This window comes from Oncorhynchus keta, chromosome 32, assembly GCF_023373465.1.
Source record: "Oncorhynchus keta strain PuntledgeMale-10-30-2019 chromosome 32, Oket_V2, whole genome shotgun sequence".
Classification (NCBI taxonomy): domain Eukaryota; kingdom Metazoa; phylum Chordata; class Actinopteri; order Salmoniformes; family Salmonidae; genus Oncorhynchus; species Oncorhynchus keta.
The window spans coordinates 34,842,644-34,862,103 of NC_068452.1; the positions used below are offsets into that span (position 1 = coordinate 34,842,644).

Consider the following 19,460-nt stretch of genomic DNA (forward strand, 5'->3'; position numbering starts at 1 on the left):
CGTCCTAAACTTGGCCCTACGGTACCGCTTGCCATGCGGTAGTAGAGAGAACAGTCTATGACTAGGGTGCCGGGGGTCTTCCTCTGACACCGCCTGGTGTAGAGGTCCTGGATGGCAGGCAGCTTTGCCCCAATGATGTATTGAGGCCGAGCAATTGCCGTACCAGGCAGTGATGCAACCGGTCAGGATGCTCTCGATGTTGCAGCTGTAGAACCTTTTGAGAATCTCACGACCCATGCCAAATCCGTTTAGTTTCCCGAGGGGGAATAGGCTTTGTGGTACCCTCTTCCGACTCTCTTGGTGTGTTTGGACCATTCTAGTTTGTTGTTGATGTGGACACTGAGGAATTTGAAGCTCTCAACCTGCTCCACTTCAGCTCCTTTTCCTGTAGTCCACAATAATCTCCTAATTCTTGGTTACGTTGAGGGATAGGTTGTTATTCTGGCACCACCCGGCCAGGTCTCTGACCTCCTCCCTATAGGCTGTCTCGTCGTGGTCAGGCCTACCACTGTTGTGTCGTCTGCAAACTTAATGATGGTGTTGGACTCGTGCCTGGCCATCCAGTTGTGGGTAAACAGGGAGTACAGGAGGGGACTGAGCACGCACCACTGGGGAGCTCCAGTGTTGAGGATCAGCGTGGCAGATGTGTTGCTACCTACCCTCACCACCTGGGGGTGACCTGTCAGAAAGTCCAGTATCCAGTTGCAGAGTGAGGTGTTTAGTCCCAGGTTCCTTAGCTTAGTGATGAGGTTTGAGGGTACTATGGTATTGAATGCTGAAATGTAGTCAATGAATAGCATTCTCACCTTTTGTCCAGGTGGGAAAGGGCAGTGTGGAGTGCAATAGAGATTGTATCATCTGTGGTTCTGTTTGGGTGGTATGCAAATTGGAGTGGGTCTAGGGTTTCTGGGATAATGGTGTTGATGTGAGCTATTACCAGCCTTTCAAAGTACTTCATGGCTACAGACGTGAGTGCTACGGGTCTGTAGTCATTTAGGCAGGTTGCCTTAGTGTTCTTGCATACAGGGACTATTGTTGTCTGCTTGAAGCATGTTGGTATTACAGACTCAATCAGGGACATGTTGAAAATGTCAGTGAAGACAGTTGCCAGTTGGTCAGCACATGCCCGGAGCACACGTCCTGGTAATCAGTCTTGCCCCGCAGCCTTGTATATGTTGACCTGTTTATTGAGAAAGTGATCACACAGTTGTCCAGAACAGCTGATGCTCTTATGCATTCCTCAGTGTTGCTTGCCTCGAAGCGAGCATAGAAGTGATTTAGCTCATCTGGTAGGCTCGTGTCACTGGGCAGCTCGCGGCTGTGCTTCCCTTTGTAGTCTGTAATAGTTTGCAAGCCCTGCCACATCCGACGAGCGACAGAGCTGGTGTAGTATGATTTAATCTTAGCCCTGTATTGACACTTTGCCTGTTTGATGGTTCGTCGCAGGGCATAGCGGGATTTCTTGTAAGCTTCCGGGTTAGAGTCCCGCACCTTGAAAGCGGCAGCTCTACCCTTTAGCTCAGTGCGATTGTTGCCTGTAATCCATGGCTTCTGGTTGGGGTATGTACGTACAGTCACTGTGGGGACGACGTCCTCAATGTACTTATTGATAAAGCCAGTGACTGATGTGGTGTATTCCTCAAAGTCATCGGAAGAATCCCGGAACATGTTCCAGTCTGTGATAGCAAAGCAGTCCTATAGTTTAGCATCTGCTTCATCTGACCATTTTTTTATAGACCGAGTCACAGGTGCTTCCTGCTTTAATTTTTGCTTGTAAGATCGGATTTACCAAATGGAGGGCGAGGGAGAGCTTTGTACGCGACTCTGTGTGTGGAGTACAGGTGATCTAGATTTTTTTTACCCTCTGGTTGCACATTTAACATGTTGATAGAGATTTGGTAGAACTGATTTAAGTTTCCCTGCATTAAAGTCTAGGAGCGCCGGCTCTGGGTGAATAACATTCTCCTCATCAGCATTCTCCTCGTCAATTAGCTTTGGAGACCGGGCTGCAACTAGCAGTTCAGTCCGGTCTCCAAAGCTAATTGATGCATCCCTCAGTGTAGTAATTGCATATTTCTAAATGTTTGTGAATAGAGAGTTACATAGGCACGGTCCAGCAAGGGGAAAAGCTCACAGTTGGGGGAGTGAGACAGAGGGGTGGAACAGCGGAATAGACTGGCACATGGGTCCTCAGACACTAGTCTCAACAATGGCACTGCCCTATTACCCAACCCCCCGCGGACCATCATCCATGAATGACAGGAATATAAACCTATTAGTACTGCTACTGCTGCGCTCTGCAGTATTTACTGTGTGTGTGTGTGTGTGTGTGTGTGTGTGTGTGTGTGTGTGTGTGTGTGTGTGTGTGTGTGTGTGTGTGTGTGTGTGTGTGTGTGTGTGTGTGTGTGTGTGTGTGTGTGTGTGTGTGTGTGTGTGTGTGTGTGTGTGTGTGTGTGTGTGTGTGTGTGTGTGTGTGTGTGTGTGTGTGTGTGTGTCATCTCCATGTCAGCCATCTCCATGTTCTTTTCAGACCAGAATAAACAACAGCTCTCACTCATTTAAAAAACAACCAAGATTGATGATAATAAAAACTCAAAAGAGTAAACATACTAGTGGAGTCTCTATGTTCCTTTGTATGAGAATAGTACTGGTTACTGTTAATATAGTGGGAGAAAAAAAAGAGAGAAAAAAAAGAAAAAGAGAGAGAGAAAGAGGCCAGCAGGAAAATAGGGCAAGAGATAAATTCACAAAGACAGAAGTGCAGAGATAGAGAAGTTTATATTGAATCCATACTAGACTAGGCAGAATGGAAGAGTACTGGGACACTTTTATAACACACACACACATCCATATACACTGTACATACATGAAATGCCGACACAAGCATCTTCAATCTGGCCCAGCAATGAATGATTCATAGACATAGCAGAGGGAGGGTGTTATTGGCATTCATGTCTTCGATCCACCCTGTTATCAGGTGGTAATCATGCTCTCCTCCACCTGTACCACTGACTACCAGCCTCATAAGTCAGCATTAAGAGTGGAAGGGAACACTGCCAGGGATAAAACACTCCTCTCCTCACTCAGGCTCCCAGCCCAGTGCCAGACTATGTCTATGTCTCAAATGGCACTCTATTCCCTTTTTAGTACACTGCTTTTTAACCAGGGTCCATAAGGCTCTGTTGAAAAGTAGTGCACTATATAGGGAATACGTGGTCATTTGGGATGCAGGCTACATCTCTGCTCCAGCCTGTTTCACTCCTGGCCAGATGGGTCTATTTCATGGGTTCAGACGCTGGGTAATCACTGTAAAATCAAATCAGAACTATCCTAGTGGTGCTTCCCTTCCTCGTTTTGTAATGGTGTGTTTGGTGTCTTGGTTGGATCCAGTGGCTGCCTCTCATTCTCTCACCCAGAGAAGCTCACTTATTGAAATGATCTATTTTGAAAACTATCTCAGGCCCCTGTTTTGAACGGACAGAGTTGGAGAGCCAGGGGAAGGGTGGAGAGCCAGGGGAGGGGTGGAGAACCAGGGGAGGGGTGGAGAGCCAGGGGAAGGGTGGAGAGCCAGGGGAGGGGTGGAGAGCCAGGGGAGGGGTGGGAAGGGGGGTGGAGAGCCAGGGGAGGGGTGGAGAGCCAGGGGAAGGGTGGAGAGCCAGGGGAAGGGTGGCGAGCCAGGGGAGGGGTGGAGAGCCAGGGGAGGGGTGGAGAGCCAGGGGAAGGGTGGAGAGCCAGGGGAGGGGTGGAGAGCCAGGGGAAGGGTGGAGAGCCAGGGGAAGGGTGGAGAGCCAGGGGAGGGGTGGAGAGCCAGGGGAAGGGTGGAGAGCCAGGGGAAGGGTGGAGAGCCAGGGGAGGGGTGGAGAGCCAGGGGAGGGGTGGAGAGCCAGGGGAGGGGTGGAGAGCCAGGGGAAGGGTGGAGAGCCAGGGGAGGGGTGGAGAGCCAGGGGAGGGGTGGAGAGCCAGGGGAGGGTACGGGGCCTCTGGAGTACTGCCTGATGGAGATGATGGGGATGGTTACTGGCTGGGTGAGCAGGGGAAATTGAGAGAGCGAGAGGACATCTAATCAACAGTAGCTAGAGGGGAAAAAGTTATGTTTTTCTAAACCTAGTAGCCAAATGAAAGCTTCCCATCCCTTATGTCCACCCTCTTACCCTGTAGAACCTTGAGATTGCCTGTGGGGGTCCAAGTCTCTGTCCCTCAGTGAGTCATACCGGCCTGTCTGTGGCTCCTAGAACTCCTGTTCCTGTCTGAGTGACTGCACTTCTCCTCCCCCACAGCCATCCTCTCCCTGGTGGCTTATCAATCTGTGTTGAAAACTAAATGACTGAGGGGAATCACCACGTTAACTAGCGGCAAATAAGGATGATTCATCATAAACTACAAGGGAAAGAGGTTCCGAAGTTGGGCTAAAGCAGAGGTCATTTAAATACACTTTCTCTCTCTTAAACTCTTTTTCTTTCTACATTGCTCTTCATCCTCCCTCTCTCCTGCCACCTATCTCCACGCCTGACTCTCCAGCTTTGCAATGTCTTCCTCTCGGTTGGCCACCTGTGTACATGCTAACCCTGAGGTGATAAAACACTGATTGACAGACAGCAGAGAGAGAGGCTGGCTTTCACTGCTCACAACCACCGGGAGGGAGGGAGATGGCTGCTTCTGACAGTACTGACAGTCCCTCATCTGTACCACATTAGAACCTGCGACGGCTTTTAATGCAGATTACACCTCTGTCACTAGCCAAGGGGATAATAGTACACCTCTGTCACTAGCCAAGGGAATAATAGTACACCTCTGTCACTAGCCAGGGGGATAATAGTACACCTCTGTCACTAGCCAAGGGAATAATAGTACACCTCTGTCACTAGCCAGGGGGATAATAGTACACCTCTGTCACTAGCCAAGGGAATAATAGTACACCTCTGTCACTAGCCAGGGGGATAATAGTACACCTCTGTCACTAGACAAGGGAATAATAGTACACCTCTGTCACTAGACAAGGGGATAATAGTACACCTCTGTCACTAGCCAAGGGAATAATAGTACACCTCTGTCACTAGCCAGGGGGATAATAGTACACCTCTGTCACTAGCCAAGGAGATACTAGTACACCTCTGTCACTAGCCAAGGGAATAATAGTACACCTCTGTCACTAGCCAGGGGGATAATAGTACACCTCTGTCACTAGCCAAGGGGATAATAGTACACCTCTGTCACTAGCCAAGGGGATAATAGTACACCTCTGTCACTAGCCAAGGGGATAATAGTACACCTCTGTCACTAGCCAAGGGGATAATAGTTCACCTCTGTCACTAGCCAAGGGGATAATAGTACACCTCTGTCACTCTGTCACTAGCCAAGGGGATAATAGTACACCTCTGTCACTAGAGTGATTTCACTAAAAGCTACACGTGTTGGAATCTTCTTTTCAACATTTTCAGCGTTTATCATGGTTTTGTAACATAAGGGAGAGGGTGATGCAAAGAGGAGCTTTGGGGGATTTTTCTGTACATTTAATACGTTTTCCTTTGCTTACCTTTCCTTCAATGTTAGAGCAGTATAGCGAGACAGACGAGCTGATATGTTTTATTTAAAGCTGCCAATCTCATCTATGGGTATTTGGTTGGAGCGATGTAGCTTCAGCTTTAAACTGTTATTCATTATTTGAACCCTTCCATCTGAGATGGTGAAGATTCCTCATGTAATGAAAATATGATCTTATGTTTACTTTCCACTGGGCTGTAGAGAGATATATAGCATGGCTAGCTGGGGCAACACCGAGAGGAACACAGTAATGAAAGATAGATGCCACCATGATAAAAAAAAAACAGGAGAATAACAGAAATGACAAGGAAAGATGGTGGTTTGGATGCTGTTATTGACTCTCTTCTCTTCACTGCGTTTTGAAAATGATTTGACTCTTGATTTATGATCCTGTTTACCACCGTAGTTAGAATTCTACTCTTAAAGATGAAAACTCATCGAACATGAAGTTATAAAACCTGAACTGCTCATTTAGTGTGTGATGCTGCATGATGATGTTGGGTGATGAGAGACAATACAATCAGTGTAACTGAGGCCCTGGGACTCCCATCTCAACCATTTAAAGGTGCTTCAACATTTCTCTGATTGATTGGATGAAGCGTTTAGAGGACAATTGCAGAAGTCTACACTAATTAAATTGAAATGAATCACAAATGGCATTTTAGATCTAAAAAGAAGAAAAACTAACCTGATTGTAAAAACATGTCTTCATTATTTACTTCTTTTGGATCTGAACGTATAGTTTGTCTTCATTATTTACTTCTTTTTGATCTGAATGTATAGTTTGTCTTCATTATTTACTTATTTTTGATCTGAATGTATAGTTTGTAGAAATGTGTTTTGACTCTTGGCCTTTCAATACTGTATAGCAGCTGCAATTAAAACAATTTGAGACAATTTACGAGTTCCAATTAAGTCTAATCAACTAGTGCTGACTGATAATTGTACATTACATTACATTTAAGTCATTTAGCAGACGCTCTTATCCAGAGCTGACTTACAACTTGTTAGAGTGCTTTGTTTATTTCCATGTTTTCAAAGCACTAAATGTTTCATTGTGTAGTGGCTGAAGAAATGTATTAAGTCTATTTTCAAGTGAGACTAGTGTAATTTCAATTTTTTTTTCAGGCTGGTATTTTATAATTAGTAGGAAATGTATATTATTTTACACCTACATTAGGCAGACGTGGAAGAACTAGTGTAACTTGTTGAAAGTTTGCCAGCAGGTCACAAAACATCCATTAGAATTTCTCCTCTCTCTGTGAACAAAAATAAATGACACTATTTAAGGTGTAAATTATCAACTGTCACTCTGTCAGCCATTTTGAAACTTCAAAGCTGCCACCTGTGGTGAAAAGCATTAGTAGACACCTGCTGTAACCAGGAGACCACAGCAGCATGCGGTGTACCCTACAGTCCTTTAAAGCTTTTCCCCGCTCTCACTTCCTCCATCTCTCTCACTTCCTCCATCTCTCTCACTTCCTTCCTCCCTCCCTCCATCTCTCTCACTTCCTACCTCTCCCCACCCCCAGCCCTCTCCCTCTCCCTCTCTCTCTCTCTCTCTCCTCTCTCCATCTCCCTCTCTCTCTCTCTCTCTCTCTCCATCTCCATCTCCATCTCCATCTCCCTCTCCCTCTCCTCTCCCTCTCCCTCTCTCTCTCTCTCTCCCTCTCTCCCTCTCCCTCTCAATCTCCCTCTCTCTGTCTCTGTCAGAAGGACTTAGTATCACAGACAGTCAGCATGTTTTCTCCCCAGTGCGTTGTGTTTGATCACACACTCAGGGTGTGTAAGAGGGAATGACAGGCGCCCCTTTGGTGTGCCACTTTTTTGAAGTCATGTCCAAACTCTGAGGCATCCCTCCTCCATGTGGCTCCCCCTACCTTTACCTAGCAAGCCACTGGAGCGTAAGGCCAGGGCAGCCTTGGTGAACAGACCTACTGCTCTCTCAATGTCAATTCAAAGGGCCTTATTAGCATGGGAAACAAATTACATTGCCAAAGCATATGAAATAGATAATTAAAAAAAAGTGAAATTAACATTATAAAATGAACAGTAAACATTACACTCACAAAAGTTACAAAGGAATATAGACATTGCAAATGTCATATTATGTCTATATACAGTGTTAAAGTACAAAAAGGAAAATAAGTAAACATAAACATGGGTTGTATTTACAATGGTGTTTGTTCTTCACTGGTTGCCCTTTTCTTGTGGCAACAGGTCACAAATGTTGCAGCTGTGATGGCACATCACGTATTTCACCCAATAGATATGGGAGTCTGTCAAAATTGGATTTGTTTTCTAATCCTTTATGGTTCTGTGTAATCTGAGGGAAATATGTTTCTCTAATATACATTGGGCAGGAGGTTAGGAAGTGCAGGTCAGTTTCCACCTCGTTTTGTGGGCAGTGAGCACATAGCCTGTCTTCTCTTGAGTACCAGGTCTCCCTTCGGCAGACTTTCTCAATAGCAAGGCTATCCTGACTGAGTCTGTACATAGTCAAAGATTTATTTCATTTTGGGTCAGTCACAGATGTCAGGTGTTCTGCCACGGTGTATCCTCTGTTTAGGGCCAAATAGCATTCTACTTTGCTCTGTTTATTTGTACATATTTTCCAATGTGTCAAGTAATTATCTTTTTGTTTTCTCATGATTTGGTTGGATCTAATTGTGTTGCTGTCCTGGGGCTCTGTGGCGTGTGTTTATGTTTGTGAACAGAGCCCCAGGACCAGCTTGCTAAGGGGACTCTTCTTTGTTTCATTTTAGGTGGTTGTAGAATTTACCTGCTCTTTTCTGGATTTTGATAATTAGTGGGTATCGGCCTAATTCTGCTCTGCATGCATTATTTGGTGTTTTACGTTGTACACGGAGGATATTTTTGCAGAATTCTGCGTGCAGAGTCTCAATTTGGTGTTTGTCACATTTAGTGAATTCTTGGTTGGTGAGCGGACCCCAGACCTCACAACCATAAAGGGCAATGGGTTCTATAACTGATTCAAGTATTTTTAGCCAGATTCTAATTGGCATGTCGAATTTGATGTTCCTTGCCTTGTCTCTCAGACCATTCACAGCTTACCTGTTACCTGATGTTTAGGCTGAAGTATGTATAGTTTTTTGTGTGCTCTATGGCAATGGTCTCTCGATGGAGCAAATTAGAGAGATTGTTGTTAACATCATTGTAAATCTTTACCTTCCCTCTCCTCTACTGTGCTGTGACCTCTATCAGTGTGTTTGTGTTGGTGTTTGTTTTTGTGTTGTCTGTTTCTGTGTTTGAGAGGGTTAGATAGAGATAGATGGGGGTGTGAGAGAGAGAGACGGGGGTGAGAGAGAGAGACGGGTGAGAGAGAGAGAGACTTGGGGTGAGAGAGAGAGGAAGCAGTCTAAATTCATTCTGTAAATTATAAATTCCCCCCTCTGGTTAAGGGCAATTCTATTTCATTCAAACAAAGTCAGAGAATTATTTTAGATTCAGGCCATTTGAATTCATTTTAATATACATAATTTCTAGGGCTCTGGTCAAAAGGAGTGCACTATATAGAGAATAGGGTGCCATTCTGGACTCATACATTGAGTGAACTCATCAGGGAGTGTGGAAGGGAGTGATTGGGTTAACAGTATTTATCTAAGACACTGGTCTGATTGACTTGGTGATAAGAACATGCAGGGAGGGACACAATCTGTCCCATCAGACATTATTCATTCATTGATCAAGCATATTAAAGTGTTGTATTAAAGTGTTGAATCTGATTTCCATAACTGCCAATCACCCACCTCTTCATATGTAAGAATATGAGAGTGTAACTGTTCGCCCAGCGGCCAGGTGGCATGTTATGGATTTATTTTGGATGAGGAGTGGATGAGGAGTGTTGCATGTTACACAAAATAACTCATGTAAATTCATGTGAATGAATCAGTTGGACTGTTTTATTAACTGCCAAACAAGGAGTTTGAGATTGGTTTCATGGTTTTTAAACGAAATGTGCCGTGAAGAGGAAAATGGACATGAAATAGGTTTATAGGTTGTGCAAAACATGTAAACAGTTTATAGACTAGTTTTCAGGTGGTAAAATGTTCAAGCATAAACAATAAAATGTCCAGTTAACCCTCTTGGTGTGTTACGTATACCCTCCTCTCCCTTTATCCTCTCCCTTCATCCTCTCCCTTCATCCTCTCTCTCCATCCTCTCCCTCCATCCTCTCCCTTCATCCTCTCCCTTCATCCTCTCCCTTCATCCTCTCCCTTCATCCTCTCTCTCCATCCTCTCCCTTCATCCTCTCTCTCCATCCTCTCCCTTCATCCTTTCCCTTTATCCTCTCCCTTCATCCTCTCTATCCTCTCCCTCCATCCTCTCCATCCTCTCCCTTCATCCTTTCCCTCCATCCTCTCCCTCCATCCTCTCCCTCCATCCTCCTCCCTCCATCCTCTCCATCCTCTCCATCCTCTCCATCCTCTCCCTCCATCCTCTCCATCCTCACCCTCCATCCTCTCCATCCTCTCCATCTTCTCCCTCCTCTCCATCCTCTCCATCCTCTCCCTCCATCCTCTTCATCCTCTCCTTCATCCTCTCCCTTCATCCTCTCCATCCTTTCCCTCCATCCTCTCCCTCCATCCTCTCCCTCCATCCTCTCCCTCCATCCACTCCTCCCATCTCCTCTCCATCCTCTCCATCCTCTCCCTCCATCCTCTCCATCCTCACCCTCCATCTCTCCATCCTCTCCTCTCCATCTCTCCTCTCCATCCTCTCCATCCTCTCCATCCTCTCCCTCCATCCTCTTCATCCTCTCCTTCATCCTCTCCCTTCATCCTCTCCATCCTTTCCCTCCATCCTCTCCCTTCATCCTCTCCATCCATCCTCTCCCTTCATCCTCTCCCTTCATCCTCTCCATCCTCTCCCTCTATCCTCTCCATCCTCTCCCTCTATCCTCTCCCTCCATCCTCTCCCTCCATCCTCTCCATCCTCTCCCTCCATCCTCTTCCATCCTCTCCCTCCATCCTCTCCCTTCATCCTCTCCCTTCATCCTTTCCCTCCATCCTCTCCCTTCATCCTCTCCATCATCCTCTCCCTTCATCCTCTCCCTTCATCCTCTCCATCCTCTCCCTCTATCCTCTCCATCCTCTCCATCCTCTCCCTCCATCCTCTCCATCCTCTCCCTCCATCCTCTCCCTCCATCCTCATCCCTCCATCCTCTCCATCCTCTCCCTCCATCCTCTCCCTTCATCCTCTCCCTTCATCCTCACCCTCCATCCTCTCCCTCCATGCTCTCCCTCTATCCTCTCCCTCCATGCTCTCCATACTCTCCCTCTATCCTCTCCATCCTCTCCATCATCCTCTCCCTTCATCCTCTCCCTTCATCCTCTCCATCCTCTCCCTCTATCCTCTCCATCCTCTCCCTCCATCCTCTCCCTCCATCCTCTCCCTCCATCCTCTCCCTCCATCCTCTCCATCCTCTCCATCCTCTCCATCCTCTCCCTCCATCCTCTCCCTTCATCCTCTCCCTTCATCTCCCATCCTCCATCCTCTCCCTCCATCCTCTCCCTCCATCCTCTCCCTCTATCCTCTCCCTCCATGCTCTCCATCCTCTCCCTCTATCTCTCCCTCTATCCTCTCCATCCTCTCCATCCTCTCCCTCCATCCTCTCCCTCCATCCTCTCCCTACATCCTCTCCCTCCATCCTCTCCATCCTCTCCCTCCATCCTCTCCATCCTCTCCCTCTATCCTCTCCCTTCATCCTCTCTATCCTCTCCCTCCATCCTCTCCCTCCATCCACTCCATCCTCTCCATCCTCTCCCCCCATCCTCTCCATCCTCACCCTCCATCCTCTCCATCCTCTCCATCTTCTCCCTCCTCTCCATCCTCTCCATCCTCTCCATCCTCTCCCTCCATCCTCTCCATCCTCTCCCTCCATCCTCTCCTCTCCATCCTCTCCATCCTCTCCATCCTCTCCCTCCATCCTCTTCATCCTCTCCCTCATCCTCTCCCTTCATCCTCTCCCTTCATCCTTTCCCTCCATCCTCTCCCTTCATCCTCTCCATCCATCCTCTCCCTTCATCCTCTCCCTTCATCCTCTCCATCCTCTCCCTCTATCCTCTCCATCCTCTCCCCCTATCCTCTCCCTCCATCCTCTCCCTCCATCCTCTTCATCATCTCCCTCCATCCTCTCCCTTCATCCTCTCCCTTCATCCTTTCCCTCCATCCTCTCCCTCCATCCTCTCCCTTCATCCTCTCCATCATCCTCTCCCTTCATCCTCTCCATCCTCTCCCTCTATCCTCTCCATCCTCTCCATCCTCTCCCTCTATCCTCTCCATCCTCTCCATCCTCTCCATCCTCTCCCTCTATCCTCTCCATCCTCTCCATCCTCTCCCTCCATGCTCTCCATCCTCTCCATCCTCTCCATCCTCTCCCTCTATCCTCTCCATCCTCTCCATCCTCTCCATCCTCTCCCTCCATCCTCTCCATCCTCTCCCTCCATCCTCTCCCTCCATGCTCTCCCTCTATCCTCTCCCTCCATGCTCTCCATCCTCTCCCTCTATCCTCTCCATCCTCTCCATCATCCTCTCCCTTCATCCTCTCCCTTCATCCTCTCCATCCTCTCCCTCTATCCTCTCCATCCTCTCCATCCTCTCCCTCCATCCTCTCCCTCCATCCTCTCCCACTATCCTCTCCATCCTCTCCCTCCATCCTCTCCCTTCATCCTCTCCCTTCATCCTCACCCTCCATCCTCTCCCTCCATCCTCTCTCCCTCATCCTCTCCCTCCATGCTCTCCATCCTCTCCTCTATCTCTCCATCCATCCTCTCCCCTCTATCCTCTCCATCCTCTCCATCTCACCCGCCATCTCTCATCCTCTCCATCCTCTCCCTCTATCCTCTCCCTCCATGCTCTCCATCCTCTCCCTTCTCTATCCTCTCCATCCTCTCCCTTCATCCTCCTCTATCCTTCATCCTCTCCATCCTCTCCCTCTCCATCCTCTCCCTCCATCCTCTCTCCACTATCCTCTCCATCTCTCCATCCTCTCTCTCCCTCCATCCTCTCCCTTCATCCTCTCCATCCTCTTCATCCTCTCCCTTCATCCTCTCTCCCTTCATCCTCTCATCCCTTCATCCTCACCCTCCATCCTCTCCCTTCATCCTCTCCTCCTTCATCCTCATCCCTCCATCCTCTCCCTCCATCCTCTCCCTCCATCCTCTCCCTCCATCCTCTCCCTCTATCCTCTCCATCCTCTCCCTCCATCCTCTCCCTCCATCCTCTCCCTACATCCTCTCCCTCCATCCTCTCCCACTATCCTCTCCATCCTCTCCATCCTCTCCCTCCATCCTCTCCCTTCATCCTCTCCCTTCATCCTCACCCTCCATCCTCTCCCTCCATCCTCTCCCTCTATCCTCTCCCTCCATGCTCTCCATCCTCTCCATCCTCTCCATCCTCTCCCTCTATCCTCTCCATCCTCTCCATCCTCTCCATCCTCTCCATCCTCTCCCTCCATCCTCTCCCTCCATCCTCTCCCTCTATCCTCTCCATCCTCTCCATCCTCTCTCCATCCTCTCCCTCCATGCTCTCCTCTATCCTCTCCCTCCATCCTCTCCATCCTCTCCCTCCTCTATCCTCTCCATCCTCTCCATCATCTCTCTCTCTTCATCTCTCTCCATTCATCCTCTCCCTCTATCCTCTCCATCCTCTCCCTCTCATCTCTCCATCCTCTCCATCTCTCTCCCTCCATCTCTCTCTCCATCCTCTCCTCCTCCACTATCCTCTCCATCCTCTCCCTCCATCCTCTCCCTTCATCCTCTCCCTTCATCCTCACCCTCCATCCTCTCTCCCTCCATCCTCTCCTCTATCTCTCTCTCCATGCTCTCCATCCTCTCCCTCTATCCTCTCCATCCTCTCTCTCCATCCTCTCCCCTCTCCCTCCTCTCCATCTCTCTCCATCTCACCCTCCATCCTCTCTCCCTCCATCCTCTCCCTCTATCCTCTCCCTCCATCCTCTCCATCCCTCTCCCTCTATCCTCTCCATCCTCTCCTTCATCTCTCATCCTCTCTTCATCCTCTCCATCTCCTCTCTATCTCTCCCTCCATCTTCTCCCACTATCCTCTCCATCCTCTCATCCTCCTCCCTCCATCCTCTCCATCCTTCATCCTCTCCCATCTCACCCTCCATCCTCTCCTTCATCCTCTCCCTTCATCCTCACCCTCCATCCTCTCCCTCCATCCTCTCCCTCTATCCTCTCCCTCCATCCTCTCCATCCTCTCCTCTATCCTCTCCATCCTCTCCCTCCATCCTCTCCCTCTATCCTCTCCATCCTCTCCATCCTCTCTCCATCCTCTCCTCCATCCTCTCTTCTCCATCTCTCTCCTACATCTCTCTCTCTACATCCTCTCCCTCCATCCTCTCCTCTATCTCTCTCCATCCTCTCCATCTCTCCTCCCTCCATCTCCTCTCCCTTCATCCTCCTCTCCCTTCATCCTCACCCTCCATCCTCTCTCTCCATCCTCTCCCTCTATCCTCTCCCTCCATGCTCTCCATCCATCCTCTCCATCCTCTCCATCCTCTCCATCCTCTCCCTCCATCCTCTCCCTCTCCATCTCCATCCTCCCTCCATCCTCTCATCCTCCTCTCCATCTCCCATCCTCTCCATCCTCTCCATCTCTCTCTCCATCCTCTCCATCCTCTCTCTCATCCTCTCCCTCCCTCTCCCTATCCTCTCCTCTCCATCCTCTCCATCCTCTCCTCCCTCCTCTCCCTCCATCCTCTCCCTCATCCTCCATCTCTCCCTCTATCCTCTCTCTCCTATCTCTCTCCTCCTCCTCCCCTCCATCCTCTCCCTCCATCCTCTCCATCCTCTCCCTCCATCCTCTCCATCCTCTCCCTCCATCCTCTCCATCTATCCTCTCCATCCTATCCTCTCCATCCTCTCCCTCTATCCTCTCCATCCTCTCCATCCACTCCATCCTCTCCATCCTCTCCATCCTCTCCCTCCATCCTCTCCATCCTCTCCATCCTCTCCATCCTCTCCATCCTCTCCATCCATCCTCTCCATCCTCTCCATCCTCTCCATCCTCTCCCTCCATCCTCTCCATCCTCTCCCTCCATCCTCTCCCTCCATCCTCTCCATTCTCTCCATCCTCTCCATCCTCTCCTTCGTCTCCATCCTCCCCTCCAACCTCTCCTTCCTCTCCTTCCTCTCCATCCTCTCCATCCTCTCCCTCTATCCTCTCCCTCTATCCTCTCCCTCCATCCTCTCCATCCTCTCCCTTCATCTCCCTCCACTCTCCATCCTCTCCCTCCATGCTCTCTCTCTATCTCTCTCCTCCATGCTCTCCATCCTCTCCCTCTATCTCTCTCCATCCTCTCCATCCATCTCCTCTCCCATTCTCTCTCCCTCTCATCTCTCTCCATCCTCTCCCTCCATCCTCTCCATCTCCCTCCTCTCCATCTCATCCTCCATCCTCTCCCTCCATCCTCTCCATCCTCTCCCTCCATCTCTCTCCATCTATCCTCTCCATCCTATCCTCTCCATCTCCCTCTATCCTCTCCCTCCCTCTCCATCTCTCCCTCTATCTCTCTCCTCCATCCTCTCCATCCTCTCCATCTTCTCCATCTCCATCTCCATCCTCTCCATCCTCTCCATCCTCTCCATCCATCCTCTCCATCCTCTCCATCCTCTCCATCCTCTCCCTCCATCCTCTCCATCTCTCTCCCTCCATCCTCTCCCTCCATCCTCTCCATTCTCTCCATCCTCTCCATCCTCTCCTTCGTCTCCATCCTCTCCATCCTCTCCTTCCTCTCCTTCCTCTCCATCTCCTCTCCATCCTCTCATCCTCTATCCTCTCCCTTCTATCTCTCTCCCTCCATCTCTCTCATCCTCTCCCTCCATCCTCTCCCTCCATCCTCTCCCTCCATCCTCTCCATCCTCTCCCCTCCATCCTCATCTCTCCCTCCATCCTCTCCATCTATCCTCTCCATCCTATCCTCCTCCATCCTCTCCCTCTCCTCTCCATCCTCTCCATCCATCTCCCTCCATCTCTCTCCATCTCTCTCCTCTCCATCCTCTCCATCCTTTCCATCTTCTCCATCCTCTCCATCTCTCTCCATCCTCTCCATCTCTCTCCATCCATCTCTCTCCATCCTCTCCATCCTCTCCATCCTCTCCATCCTCTCCCTCCATCCTCTCATCCTCTCCTCCATCCTCTCCATTCTCTCCATCCTCTCCATCCTCTCCTTCGTATCCTCTCCATCCTCTCCAACCTCTCCTTCCTCTCCTTCCTCTCCATCCTCTCCATCCTCTCCCTCTATCCTCTCCCTCTATCCTCTCCCTCCATCCTCTCCATCCTCTCCCTTCATCCTCACCCTCCATCCTCTCCCTCCATGCTCTCCCTCTATCCTCTCCCTCCATGCTCTCCATCCTCTCCCTCTATCCTCTCCATCCTCTCCATCATCCTCTCCCTTCATCCTCTCCCTTCATCCTCTCCATCCTCTCCCTCTATCCTCTCCATCCTCTCCATCCTCTCCCTCCATCCTCTCCCACTATCCTCTCCATCCTCTCCCTCCATCCTCTCCCTTCATCCTCTCCCTTCATCCTCACCCTCCATCCTCTCCCTCCATCCTCTCCCTCTATCCTCTCCCTCCATGCTCTCCATCCTCTCCCTCTATCCTCTCCATCCTCTCCCTCCATCCTCTCCCTCTATCCTCTCCATCCTCTCCATCCTCTCCCTCCATCCTCTCCCTACATCCTCTCCCTACATCCTCTCCCTCCATCCTCTCCATCCTCTCCCTCTATCCTCTCCCTCTATCCTCTCCCTCCATCCTCTCCATCCTCTCCCTCCTCTCCCTCCATCCTCTCCCTCCATCCTCTCCATCCTCTCCATCTCTCTCCTCTCTCTCCATCCTCTCCCTCCTCTCCCTCCATCCTCTCCCTCTATCCTCTCCATCCTCTCCCTCCATCCTCTCCATCCTCTCCCTCCATCCTCTCCATCTATCCTCTCCATCCCTCCATCCTCTCCATCCTCTCCCTCTATCCTCTCCATCCTCTCCATCCACTCCATCCTCTCCATCCTCTCCATCCTCTCCATCCTCTCCCTCCATCCTCTCCCTCTCCATCCCTCCATATTCTCCCTCCTCTCCATCCTCTCCATCCTCTCCATCCATCCTCTCCATCCTCTCCATCCTCTCATCCTCTCCCTCCATCCTCTCCATCCTCTCCCTCCATCCTCTCCCTCCATCCTCTCCATTCTCTCCATCCTCTCCATCCTCTCCTTCATCTCCATCCTCTCCAACCTCTCCTTCCTCTCCTTCCTCTCCATCCTCTCCATCCTCTCCCTCTATCCTCTCCCGATAATCCTCTCCCTCCATCCTCTCCATCCTCTCCCTCCATCCTCTCCCTCCTCTCCCTCCTCTCCCTCCATATGTTATTTTCCATATGAACATGCAGTTAAACTCATAGGACGTGGCTGACTCTATATCCCCCATGACTTCCTTGTTGAGTGGGTGGGCCGCTAACTCGCTTTACCTTCTTTTATCTGACTTACTCTCTCCTCGTTCTGTCATCCCTCTATTCCTGATCTAGCCTCTTCCTGATCTAACTTCAACATATGCTAGGTGGTTGTGACAACCTTGTAAAAGCTTGGTAAAGCTAACGTCTGGTCTGTTGGTAGGACTATACAGTCAGCTCAATGAGAATCAAAGCCTCCCAGCTTAGTACCTTCAGCTGCTGCACGTGTGTCACCCTAGGAGGTAGGATTTATACTGCACACCCACCCACACCCCACCCCTCCACACACCCCACCCCTCCACACACACACACACACACACCTCCACACACACAATTAGGTAGGTTGTTAGGATGGGCTTTAATACAGCGGGAGAGATGATGCCTGTTTCAGAGCTAATAAATCAGATAGATCAATCTCATTAGAGATTAATTATCTTCTTAATCGCCGTGCACAGCACTTCTTCACCAGCAGGCTCTTGTAGGCTTTTATGAGCATCATCTATTTTCTGCTGCACAATATCCTTAAAAACATAGAAAGAGATTGAGTTGACATTTGGGGGCAGTCTTATTTGTAAGGTTTATACCCCAGTGGTTTGCTGGAAACATAGAAAGAGATTGAGTTGACATTTGGGGGCAGTCTTATTTGTAAGGTTTATACCCCAGTGGTTTGCTGGAAACATAGAAAGGGATTGAGTTGGCATTTGGGGGCAGTCTTATTTGTAAGGTTTATACCCCAGTGGTTTGCTGGAAACATAGAAAGAGATTGAGTTGACATTTGGGGGCAGTCTTATTTGTAAGGTTTATACCCCAGTGGTTTGCTGGAAACATAGAAAGGGATTGAGTTGGCATTTGGGGGCAGTCTTATTTGTAAGGTTTATACCCCTAGAAACATAGAAAGAGATTGAGTTGACATTTGGGGGAGGTCTTATTTGTAAGGTTTATACCCCTAGAAACATAGAAAGAGATTGAGTTGACATTTGGGGGCAGTCTTATTTGTAAGGTTTATACCCCAGTGGTTTGCTGGAAACATAGAAAGAGATTGAGTTGACATTTGGGGGCAGTCTTATTTGTAACGTTTATACCCCTCGAAACATAGAAAGAGATTGAGTTGACATTTGGGGGCAGTCTTATTTGTAAGGTTTATACCCCAGTGGTGTGCTGGAAACATAGAAAGGGATTGAGTTGGCATTTGGGGGCAGTCTTATTTGTAAGGTTTATACCCCTAGAAACATAGAAAGAGATTGAGTTGATATTTGGGGGAAGTCTTATTTGTAAGGTTTATACCCCAGTGGTTTGCTGGAAACATAGAAAAGGATTGAGTTGGCATTTGGCGGCAGTCTTATTTGTAAGGTTTATACCCCAGTGGTTTGCTGGAAACATAGAAAGGGATTGAGTTGGCATTTGGGGGCAGTCTTATTTGTAAGGTTTATACCCCTGGAAACATAGAAAGAGATCGAGTTGACATTTGGTGGCAGTCTTATTTGTAAGGTTTTTATACCCCTGGAAACATAGAAAGAGATTGAGTTGACATTTGGGGGCAGTCTTATTTGTAAGGTTTATACCCCTAGAAACATAGAAAGAGATTGAGTTGACATTTGGGGGCAGTCTTATTTGTAAGGATTATACCCCTAGAAACATAGAAAGAGATTGAGTTGACATTTGAGGGCAGTCTTATTTGTAAGGTTTATACCCCTGGAAACATAGAAAGAGATCGAGTTGACATTTGGGGGCAGTCTTATTTGTAAGGTTTATACCCCAGTGGTTTGCTGGAAACATAGAAAGGGATTGAGTTGACATTTGGGGGCAGTCTTATTTGTAAGGTTTATACCCCTAGAAACATAGAAAGGGATTGAGTTGACATTTGGGGGCAGTCTTATTTGTAAGGTTTATACCCCTAGAAACATAGAAAGAGATTGAGTTGACATTTGGGGGCAGTCTTATTTGTAAGGTTTATACCCCTAGAAACATAGAAAGAGATTGAGTTGACATTTGGGGGCAGTCTTATTTGTAAGGTTTATACCCCAGTGGTTTGCTGGAAACATAGAAAGAGATTGAGTTGACATTTGGGGGCAGTCTTATATATAATAATAATAATAATAATAATATATGCCATTTAGCAGACGCTTTTATCCAAAGCGACTTACAGTCATGTGTGCATACATTCTACGTATGGGTGGTCCCGGGAATCGAACCCACTACCCTGGCGTTACAAGCGCCATGCTCTACCAACTGAGCTACAGAAGGACCACAAGGTTTATACCCCTGGAAACATAGAAAGAGATCGAGTTGACATTTGGGGGCAGTCTTATTTGTAAGGTTCATTTATACCCCTAGAAACATAGAAAGAGATTGAGTTGACATTTGTAAGGTTTATACCCCAGTGGTTTGCTGGAAACATAGAAAGGGATTGAGTTGGCATTTGGGGGCAGTCTTATT

The 19,460-nt window shown here is 48.6% G+C and overlaps 1 protein-coding gene across 3 annotated transcripts in view; it reads left to right on the top strand.

Moving 5' to 3' along the window:
- Positions 1 to 19,460, top strand: part of LOC118374456 (acid-sensing ion channel 2-like) — a 509,104-nt gene that overhangs the window by 328,070 nt on the left and 161,574 nt on the right. The gene's annotated exons all lie outside the window — the stretch shown is intronic.